A 10,378-nucleotide genomic window follows, 5' to 3' on the forward strand; every position below is an offset into this window, starting at 1 on the left:
GCGTTCTGGTGGTAGGCGGGCACGGGCGATGTAGGGAGACCAGGGCTCGCATCGGCCGGCGACGGAAGGCGGCGGAGACGACGGCCATTAATGCCCTAGCCGCACAGTCATAGAGGAGGTTGGCTCGAGTCCGACCAGCAGGGGGTCTCCGGCGATGGGGGCGCTGGCGGCAGCCGGGTGCAGCAGACCCAGGGGAGCCGGCACTCACACTAGCCGGCGGCGGCTCCGCAAGAGCAGCCCGAGCCCGCGCGGGCTCGGCTCGGTTTCAACTGGTCACAACGGCCACCGAGGAGGCCAGGGAGCTGCGGCGTGACGGCGGTGGTTTGCTGGAGATTGGAGAGAGGCGGCGCGGTCGGCGCAAGGTGGCGTCAGCGCGTGGGCTAGCAGCTGCACTTGTCTTGGCCCAAGCCTGTGCAGGGTGGCCGCAAGCAACCCAGACCGACAATGCCGGCGCGCAGGGGCGGCGACGACCAACTGGGGATGTCACGCCCCGAGACCGCTACCAATTTGGTCCGGTTCGAGCGCGTCGAACAGACGCCGAACGGACAGAGTCTCCCCTGTCCGCCCAAGGCTAAGCAAACGATCATGTACAAGAATTTACCCAGGAATCAATTCATAAGTACACAATCACAAGAGCACAACAAGTGCTAACAAATAAGAGCAAGGCACAAGTATAAAGCATACAAGTAACGATAAAGAGTGAAGGTCTATCTATTACATTCATTCAACCTCTTTAATACATCGATTTACATTTAAACTGCCAAATACAACATGAGTTTACATTTCCAAAATGATACCTCACACCCTATACATCATCTACTCTCAAGTACAAAAGGGTGGCTCTAATGCAAAGGAAAGTAAACTAATGCATCTAGGGCGCTAAGCCCTTACCGCGATCCTCGCCGTGTGAACTCGCGCTCGGCCCTGTAGTAAAATGGGGGGGGTGAGAACTAACTTCCTTAGTTCCCAGTGGGTTCGGCCGCCGACTCCGCCGGTCTCCCCACTAGGTCCAAGTGGGCACAAGTAGATAAACAGATAGATAGATATGGAAAGCTGTAAGGACAGAATAGAAAACTACGCTACTATGCCCGAATCATAAATATATGAATGCATGTTCAATGAAATGGGTAAGCAACTAACTCGTCATCATGTCCAAGAAGTAAAGTTATTTACTTGTTCATTAATCTTATGGCTCACCCGAGGGTTCACCTACTACTCACATAGCCATCTCGACGCGTAGGGAGACTCAACTCAAACTACGAATCCGAGACCGTCTGCGGGACCCCACATAGGCTATCCCTCGGGACCCCAAATAGGCTATCCCACGTGACCAACTCCGGAGCGCACTACTTGTGTGGAGCGACCATCACAAGGTATAAACAGACCGTGAGCAAGATCCAATCCTCTCCACTCGAGGATTCCCTATCCTCTAGGGTTACTTTCATCACAAGGTCCATAGGTTTCATATACACTAGGACTCACATAGATGCCACTCGTTCTTTTGTTTACTATCAACTAGATGCCACTCATTCTTTTGTTTACTATCAACTAGATGCCACTAGTTCTTTGTTTAATATTAAACCAACCATTGAGTCCATCTTTCACCTCGGCACTATAGGATTCACAATTCTCGACCCAATCCTCATCAATCCACTATATCAAGCAACTAAAGCATAGTATGATATCATCTAGGTAAGCATAAGGAAAGGCAATGCACAATCATCCTATAATGCAAGTGAATACAAGATGCAAGATTTAATGTACTAAGACATAAAGGGGAGTCCAGTTGCTTCGGGATGGTCACCACCCACCTCTTGGTAGTGCCACGAAATTAGAAAACCCAACGCTGCGATTCTCGTACGTCGCTTCCACTCCTCGGGGCAACCAAACCCTCAAGTACTTGTTTTGGCGATAACTCCGCACCCGCTTGTCGGATCGACGAACCGTCTTCGCCAACGACCCCGAGCATGTGATGCTATATGAGCCGCCGGAACTTCAAGATGATTTGAGCTATGAAGAGTTTCCGGTAGAGATTTTAGTTCGGGAGGTGCGCAAAAATTCACAAAATTGATCCATAGATTTAGGCAACAATCATCTATTTAGCATCATAGGATTCAATAAATCCATTTTTATAGCATATAAATGAAGCCTAAAATTTACCATTAATAGGGTTTTGAAGTGCCCTAGGTTTCAACAATGAGGAAATCGATGGCTCAAGCTTCAAATTCGAGCTAGAACCATCTAACATAGCTCCATATCGTTCCATTCAAACCAATTCTAAACCATAAAACCCTATCTTAAGGAATCTACCATTATAGGTTTGGAGCTTACCTCTAAAAGCTTCTCCAAGGTTGAGGGGAGGAGAAGAAAATATCTTCCTCTTTCTTGGTCTTCTTCTCCTTTCTCTTCTTTCTTTTTTTTTTTCTTTCTTTTCCTTCTCTTCTTTCTTTTCTTTCTTTCTTTCATTTCTTTTCTAGAGAGAAAGAGGGAAAAGAGTGTGAGATGTGGGAGAGAATGAGAGAACTTGGGAGAAGGTGTGTATGTGTGTGTGTACGCATGCAACCAGCCCACTAGGCTGCTGTACAATGCACAAAACCCCCTCTCACACCATTACAACTTGCATTTTCGCAGTTCGGAACAGTCGGGGCCCTTCGATATGTCCGTTTGTGCTCAAATTCGACAGCAGGCTCGTTTTACGTACTGAGCAAGAATATATCTTAAGTTTTCGTTTCGACCCCGTTTGGTCACCGAAAACTGCTGCCGAACTGTGAATCTTTAGTAGATAGCAGTTCGATTTTATTCTCCACCTTCCGGGTGTCAGAATGGGCTGAAACTTTAAATCTAGCCTCATAAAAATAATTCTGACATATCCTCCAGTTTTCATAATTTTCTGACACTGTGCATTTTCTGCTAATTTATCTGCCCCATTCCTCACAGAAAATTCTAAATCTTCGGTTTTCGCTCCGATTTCAGCACAGGTCATTTTCAACTTATACTTTACTTCTATGAGTCCAATAAAATAGTATCTCACACTATTTTTATTTATATTTATTTTTATAATAAACTCCGACATACTATCCTACCGTAACTTCCTATTTTCAGAAGTTCGGTATCCTACAGGGGAGGCTGCCGGAGGTCGGGCACGGCCAAGGGAGGGAGCTCGAGGGTATGGATTTCCTTGGAGATCCACGGGTAGAGATGGAGGGGGAGATGGTAGAGAAAGGCAATGTAGCCTTTCTCTAGCGGCCATAGAAGCTCACCAGCGGCCAGCGTGCACGCGGCGAGGTCAAAGAGGGGTGCTGGTGATGGCTGGGGCGGAGCTGAGGAACTAAGGCAGCTAGGGTTAGGGTTTCCATGACGAAACCCTATAGCCTACATATATACAAGGGGCAATTTTGCACAAAAGTCCTAGAAAACTCAGATTCTCTTACTGAGTCCCTCACAGTGCGAGTAAAATGCGTTTGCGTACCCCCACGTTCGATTTCACAAAATTATCGTTTCGCCATTAATGACCTCTCCTCGATCAATGCACGATATCAGGAAATCCGTCTGTTGGATTTTCGATTGAGTTGCGCCAGTGCGTTTAGCACGACTGGGGCATCGAAACTACCATTTTGTTTCACCTGATTTGATTGCCAATTTGTGACGGAACCCATCCACTCTCTAATTACCAAAAATCTCTTTTTGCGATAAAATTCCTTTTTCTCGAAAATCGTGCCTAAAAATCCAAATCCGTCAATGCTTTGGGTCCAGGATAGTCGAACCATCGAAAACGAGCTATTAGATCACTATGATTAGAGTCTATTATGGACTAGAAGCCATCACTACTAATTGGCCTCTCCAGAAAATCGGAGTTACTATTCACTTTAAGTGATTAGTGAAGGTCGCATAACTTCTCCATCCTAACTTGTTTTCTCCTGAAACTTGACGAGTGCTTATGTAATTAAATTACACTCAAAAAATCATCAACAAAAGGGTTTATCTGCACAGCAAATTCTCAGTCCTCACAAAGGGTTTTTCGGTATAATTGAAATATTTCATGCTTCGAATCGCGGGAATTGGTGTATAGAGGGTCTACCACGAGTATTACTTGTGTAGATGAGGGCTGAGAACAAAATAATGAAAGCATAGGGACTTTCTTGCAAGTTTACCTAGTTATACATATATATGTATGTGTGTTGGCGCCATAAAAGTAGTGCCATATGGTAGAGCAGTCTGAGCCACGTGAGCAAAGTGATCGGAGCAAAATATAAAGCAACACGTGATACACCTGGCACTGGGAGATTCACGTCTAAAATAGGGCGGTTTAGGCAGGATATGGTTGAAGACGTGGAGGAAGGGGTATGTGGCTAGCAAGAGATCGGTTGAAGCATATGTCATGCCCCGCGTACCTTTCCCAAATAGGTGGAAGAAGTCTCACACAGGCGCGTGTGCTAGACCCGTCGAACGGACAGGGTTTTTCTTGTTCGCCCAATGTGTCACAATCAGTATAATTCAAAACATTCCAAACAGAAATTGAATTCATACACATATTGTATAAGGGAAGCATCTTAAACATAAAACAATTATACTATTACAAGCATTTGTCTCATTCGAATTACATTTTATATTTTTCCTTTCATAATACAATCAAGTTATTAATACAATATTTTCTTGCTTTTCATTTCAATACCCCTAAGCTACGTTATAAAAGGGTATTTCTATTCTGATCACAAGTAGTAGGGCTATTGAGCTACGCCCACTACAAGAAATAAGCTATATAGTGGCAATTTTTTTGGTGACAGATTCAAAATATGCCGCTAAACTAAGTATATAGCGACCTTTATAGTTACCGCTACCATTTATTTCTTAGCAGCAATTTCAGTTGTAATTAGCGACTGTTATAACACTGCCATTTTTTTTTGTAATTCCATATTTGCATCGTTAATTAATTTTGCTATAATTAGTTGGCTACTATATTAATCCTTGTTGTTTTGGTAGATATATAATAGTGTTAATTTAACAATATTTTATAGCTTTGTAATTTGTACCGTTGATATTATGTATTTTACGTACAATAATGGAGTGTATGTGAACAACAAATAACTAAAACTAAAGAGGAGTGAGAATATTATATTCCTAATTAAAAAACCCTAGGCAAATTTTTTGGGCGTGTTTGGTTCGCCCTTTTTTTACTCTGGAATCGGAATCGGAAATGACGAATCCGTTTATCCATGTTTGGTCTGCGGGATTTCCATTCTGATACTGATTCCTTGGTGAATAGGAACCCCCAATTACCACCTTTTTCAATCGACCTAGGAGGCTGGATTTGTCACGCCCCGCCCCGAAACCACTACCCATTTGGCACGGTTCAGCCGCGGCGGCGGACCGCCGAACGGACAGCACCTCCCCTGTACGCTCAAGACTCAACAACAAGAATGTGTACAAGAATTTATCCAGAAAATTAAATTCTAAACATACACATTCACAAGGGCACAAACAGTGCCGACAAAACAAAAAGCAAGTAATCCACAAGATAAAGCATGTGAAATAAAGAAAGTACTTTACTAACTATTACAATAGTTTTCATTATTTTCATTTACATCATTCTCTTTAAATGATTACATTTCTCATCTCAAAACACATAGCTCTCCAAGTCCTCACCTACAATGAATCTCTCAAATACATAGGTGACCTAATGCAAAAAGGAAAGCCACTAACTACCACGGTCTCACTGATCGGGCGCGATGCCCTTGCCGCGGTCCTCCCTCGGCAACCCTGTACCTACCACTGGAAATAGAGTGGGGTGAGAACTATCTTCCATAGTTCCGAGTGGGCTCGGCCGCCGACTCTACCGATCTCCCCACTAGGTCCAAGTGGGCACAAGTAACAACAGATAGATAGATAGATATGTATTTGAAAACTGTAAATGCGATAATAGAAAAACTATGCTACTATGCCCATAATCATGAATATGAATGCATGCATCATATAATAAAGGTTTGCTACCATGCTAACAAATTCGATCCATGTTTGAATAGTAATGTTTAATGACATGTTAAGCCTTTAACCTTTCCATTTACCCAATATGTGGCGAGGCCCTAGGGCTCGCCCATAACTCACCTTTCAATCCCAAAGTGGGGAGGGAGCTCCAAGTGCACCCAAGCCCGGGACCGTCTGCGGACCTCCATGTGGTCCGGACCTCCAAGTGGTCCTAGTCGCGCAACACTCCGGAGTACTCGACGACAATTCCCTCCATGTGGGGATTGGATGGCTATACCATCCCAAACGCAGACTGTGAGCTAGATCTATCCTCTCCAAGTGAGGATACACTATCACTAGGGTCAACAACCCAATCCAATCCTCTCCAAGTGAGGAAGCACTATAACTAGGGTCCGCAACCCAATCAAATCCTCTTCAAGTGAGGATGCTCTATCTAGAGTCAACATCTCTCGCGGGATCATTTATTCCCGACAGTCATGCAATACTATTTAGCTTGTCTAAATTCATTGTTCACAGGGCATTTTCTAAGGGATCCACCTATCCCTAGGTTCTCAAACATCTAGTGTCATATACACTACATTAATGCCACTTGTCATCATTCAATGTTTGGATGCCACTCGTATGTTCTTTAACATTTACAATACTTTCTATATCATCAACACCCCCATCGGGTACATCTCTTTTCTTTCGCATCATAGGATCCACGTTCCGACCCAATCCTCACCTATCTAAGTTACCAAGCGTTCCAAGTACACTAGGTTATCAATTTGAAAGCATAAGGAATGGAGCTACTATGCAATCCTACTATGCAATCTTATCTAAGTTACCAAGCGTTCCAAGCGTTCAGGATGGCACCCGCCACCTTTAATCGATGTAGAGGCTTCGGAAATCTCTCTCGACGAGCTTTACGAAAAGGCTTTAGCCTTCATTGCCCAAATCAACACTAGCTTGGCCCGATTTTGCCGAGAACTTTACGTCGGTTCGCCGAATGCCAAAACCGACTTCGCCCCCACGATTTGTGACCTAACAATAGGGTTTCCAAGGCTTCAAATGAGATCAATCTCATATATTCACAAAATCCCCATTTTGGAACCCTAGGTTTGCACCTATAGCAAACCACCAATAAATCCCTAGATTTCTTGGGATTGATCTAATTAGAAGCTTATTTAGGGTCCATTTGACCCATTCCAAAGCATAAAAATCCAAAACCCTAAGTTCTAGATGCTAGGGTTTAGTAGCTTACCTCAAGAGCTACACCAATAGGAAGAGGAGAGGGATACGGAAGTGCTCAAAGCCTTCCTTTTGATCTCCTTCTTCTTTTCCTTCTTGTTCTTCCTCTTCTTTTCCTTCCTCTCCTTCTTGTTCTTCTTCTTCTCCTTTCTTTTCTAGAGAGAGAGAGAGCAAGAAAGAACGAGAGTGAGAGAGAGGGTGAAATGAGAGAACGAGAGGGGGAGTGGGCTGTTGAGCCCTTCTATTATAACAAAATCCACTTTAGCCCCTCAACGTTTCATCTCTCAACTTGCTATCACTGGGCTGTTTTCGCCCAGAGGGACCGGTACCTGGTCGGGGAGACCGGTCCCCGAGAGCTCTCCCTGCAATCTGGGGACTTTTCGCGTGCGGGAACCGGTCCTCACCTGAGGGACCGGTCCCTGGGAGACCGGTCTTTCCTGAGAGACCGGTTCCCGAACGGGGAACTTTCAGGACTTAGCCAAATTCAGGCTTCCTCTCGCGGGTGTCACGCACGAGGACCGGTCCCCTCAGCCAGGGACCGGTCGCATCGACCTCCGCCACGACCATCAGCTACGGGGACCGGTCCTCCCCTCCAGGGACCGGTTGGAGGGGACGACCGGTCCCCGAGAGCAAAAATCTGCTGAATCCAGATTTTGCTTATTTGCTCTCGCGGACTCAACTCCAAACCACTTTTTGTGTTTTGGACATTCTTAACTCCCACAAAGGGTATTCTCTCGACAATTAGTCGATCCTGAATGATGTACAATCCTCGAATTTCGAAAATTCACTTCCTTACAGGATTCAAAATTGAATCCGGGAGGAATGAATTTGCTTGATTAAATTTAACTTTTTAAACTTATTTTTTTAATTAAAATATAAGTTTAAGTTTTAAAATTATATTTATTAAATTTGAATTTGAATAAATCAAAATTTAGTTTTATATTTTGAATTATCCATTCAATTTCAAATTTAATTTTTTTAAAAAATATATTTAAAATTTTGACATAAATTTTAATAATTAATTTTTAATTTGAATTTAAACTAATATATTATAAAAATAAATTTGATATATTAATTTGATTATATTTCTGATATCTATCTGAACCAAATACCGACAATGGGAATGGTACAATCGATTCCGATTATCACGCCCCGGATTCCTCGTTTCCCCGGGCACGCTAACAGACCCGCCCCGTCATATACAAAAAAAATTTTCTTGTATACGAAGCGAAACTCTACCTGTACCTGAATCATACAATACTACAACCAGTAGTATAGAGCTGTAGAAATAAAACATAACTAAACAATAGAAGTTCACTATACATACATAGCATCCTGATATACAAAAATTATTCGCTCCAGCGAGATACAACATCAGTTGTATAATAAACCAAAAACTATAACTACCTGCAGCTGGTACTCCTCTAGCTCAGCAACTCGACAGGAAGAGCTCTGACTCGCAACACCCTTTCCGCGGTCAGAATCAACAGTAGCAGCAGCCGCAACCGAAGGCTCTACAAATGAGGGGTAACAAATCGGCGTGAGAACTACTGCAAAAATAAGTAGTCCTCAGTGGGTACCGCCCCAACTCATCGGCTCACCCACTAAGTCTACAGATGATATGCCCAAATGATAGTAAAGAAACTGAAAACAGTCTACATCTACATGCCACTATACTATCATGAACCGACACTACTATCTGTAGAATAATGCGATCTCTGACCCAATCTCACTAGGGACTGTGAACACACCCGTCCTAGGGACTGTGAATACACCCGTCCCGCCTGTCGAAGCTATATAGCTACCTTCACACTAAGCAGTTCGTGGAGAGCAAGTCCAAACAGGACACAACGACACCAACGCGAAAGCACAAAGCCCGACTCCGGAGTGGCACTTGTGGGCGCTACACAACCGAGTATGCAAGCGTCTCTCTGTCGAGCTCAATCAAGCTCTCACAGGATCCAAGTAAACATAGTCCAACTACCAAACTCACGTGCCCTCGGCACAATCTGATGCAGAAACAGCAATCTGGGTCCATCGTCAACCTCAACGGCACTCGACAGTCCGAAACAGCCTAAATACTGCTGTAAAAATAAGCTCGGTATCTCAGCACGAGCGTAAATACATTCTACACTATTCTGGGTATCCACCGCCCACAAACTGCGGTAATACAAACAAACTACGGTTCGTAGAGCTAAATCTGGTAGTTTTAACATATGACAGTGTAGAAACGCTGGTTTTCTCCTAAGTCAATTCCAAGTCCAACATGTATAATTTATCTAACTTAACATGCTCCAAATTCAGATTTCATTTAATATGCTAATCGATGAATTCGAGCTAAACACATGATATACAACTGCTAAAAATAAACATGTTGACTACACGTACACTTAGGAGGAGAATCCAATGATTAACCCACCTTAAGTGCTAAATCCACAGCAGCGAGGAGTTGTCGGAATCCCTGTCAATTTCTGCCACGACCAGCAACCAAACAAAACCAAGGTCTACACAAAAATCCACCAAAAATCCATCAATACTCCAAAAATTCAGCACTTAAGCTAATATCATCCAATTCCAATGTCAACTTTACCTTCCAAACTCAAATTCAGATGAGAAGCAGTCCCAAATCCAGTGAACTATGATGGAGTATCAATCTCAGGTTGCAATTCCAGCTCCCTCCAAGAATTAGTCCAAGAAAATCAAAGAAACTCAATTTCAGGTCCAAAATCCCAATAGCTCAGGAAAACACGAAATTGACTTTACAAACCTCAATCAATTTCTATCAAAATAGGCTCCATGAATTCCTCTTGAAGTCCAGAATCCAACAAACCAAATTTCGTGGAAAACGGAGCTTCCTACGTCGCACACGAGCCAAAACATCGAAGGTCGATGCTGGAATCTGCTGAAACTGCAGCCTTCAAGCTTCAATTTGAGGAATTTGGAGTAATTTGGGAAGTTTGGAGGGGTTGAAATGCAATTTTAGGCTTCACTATGAAGAAGAGGTGAAAAGAGCTCACCAGGGACGTACTCCCTCTATTTATAGGGTGATCAAACGATCAGATAAGCCTCAGGAACAAAAGAGGTTAACCTACAGATTCTGCAGAAAACCACACTTTCGGGCGCCCAAAATCCCTTTTTGGGCGTTCGAAACCTCCAGGCTACACAC

The 10,378-nt window shown here is 43.6% G+C and overlaps 1 long non-coding RNA gene across 1 annotated transcript; it reads right to left on the reverse strand.

Moving 5' to 3' along the window:
- LOC109714372 lies at window positions 724-1,952 on the reverse strand. Its single transcript, XR_002217342.1, has 2 exons — window positions 1,812-1,952; window positions 724-924 (listed from the first exon to the last, which is right to left on the reverse strand). It is a non-coding gene; the product is annotated as an uncharacterized LOC109714372 (long non-coding RNA).

This window comes from Ananas comosus, linkage group 8 (genome assembly GCF_001540865.1).
Source record: "Ananas comosus cultivar F153 linkage group 8, ASM154086v1, whole genome shotgun sequence".
NCBI classification, from domain to species: domain Eukaryota; kingdom Viridiplantae; phylum Streptophyta; class Magnoliopsida; order Poales; family Bromeliaceae; genus Ananas; species Ananas comosus.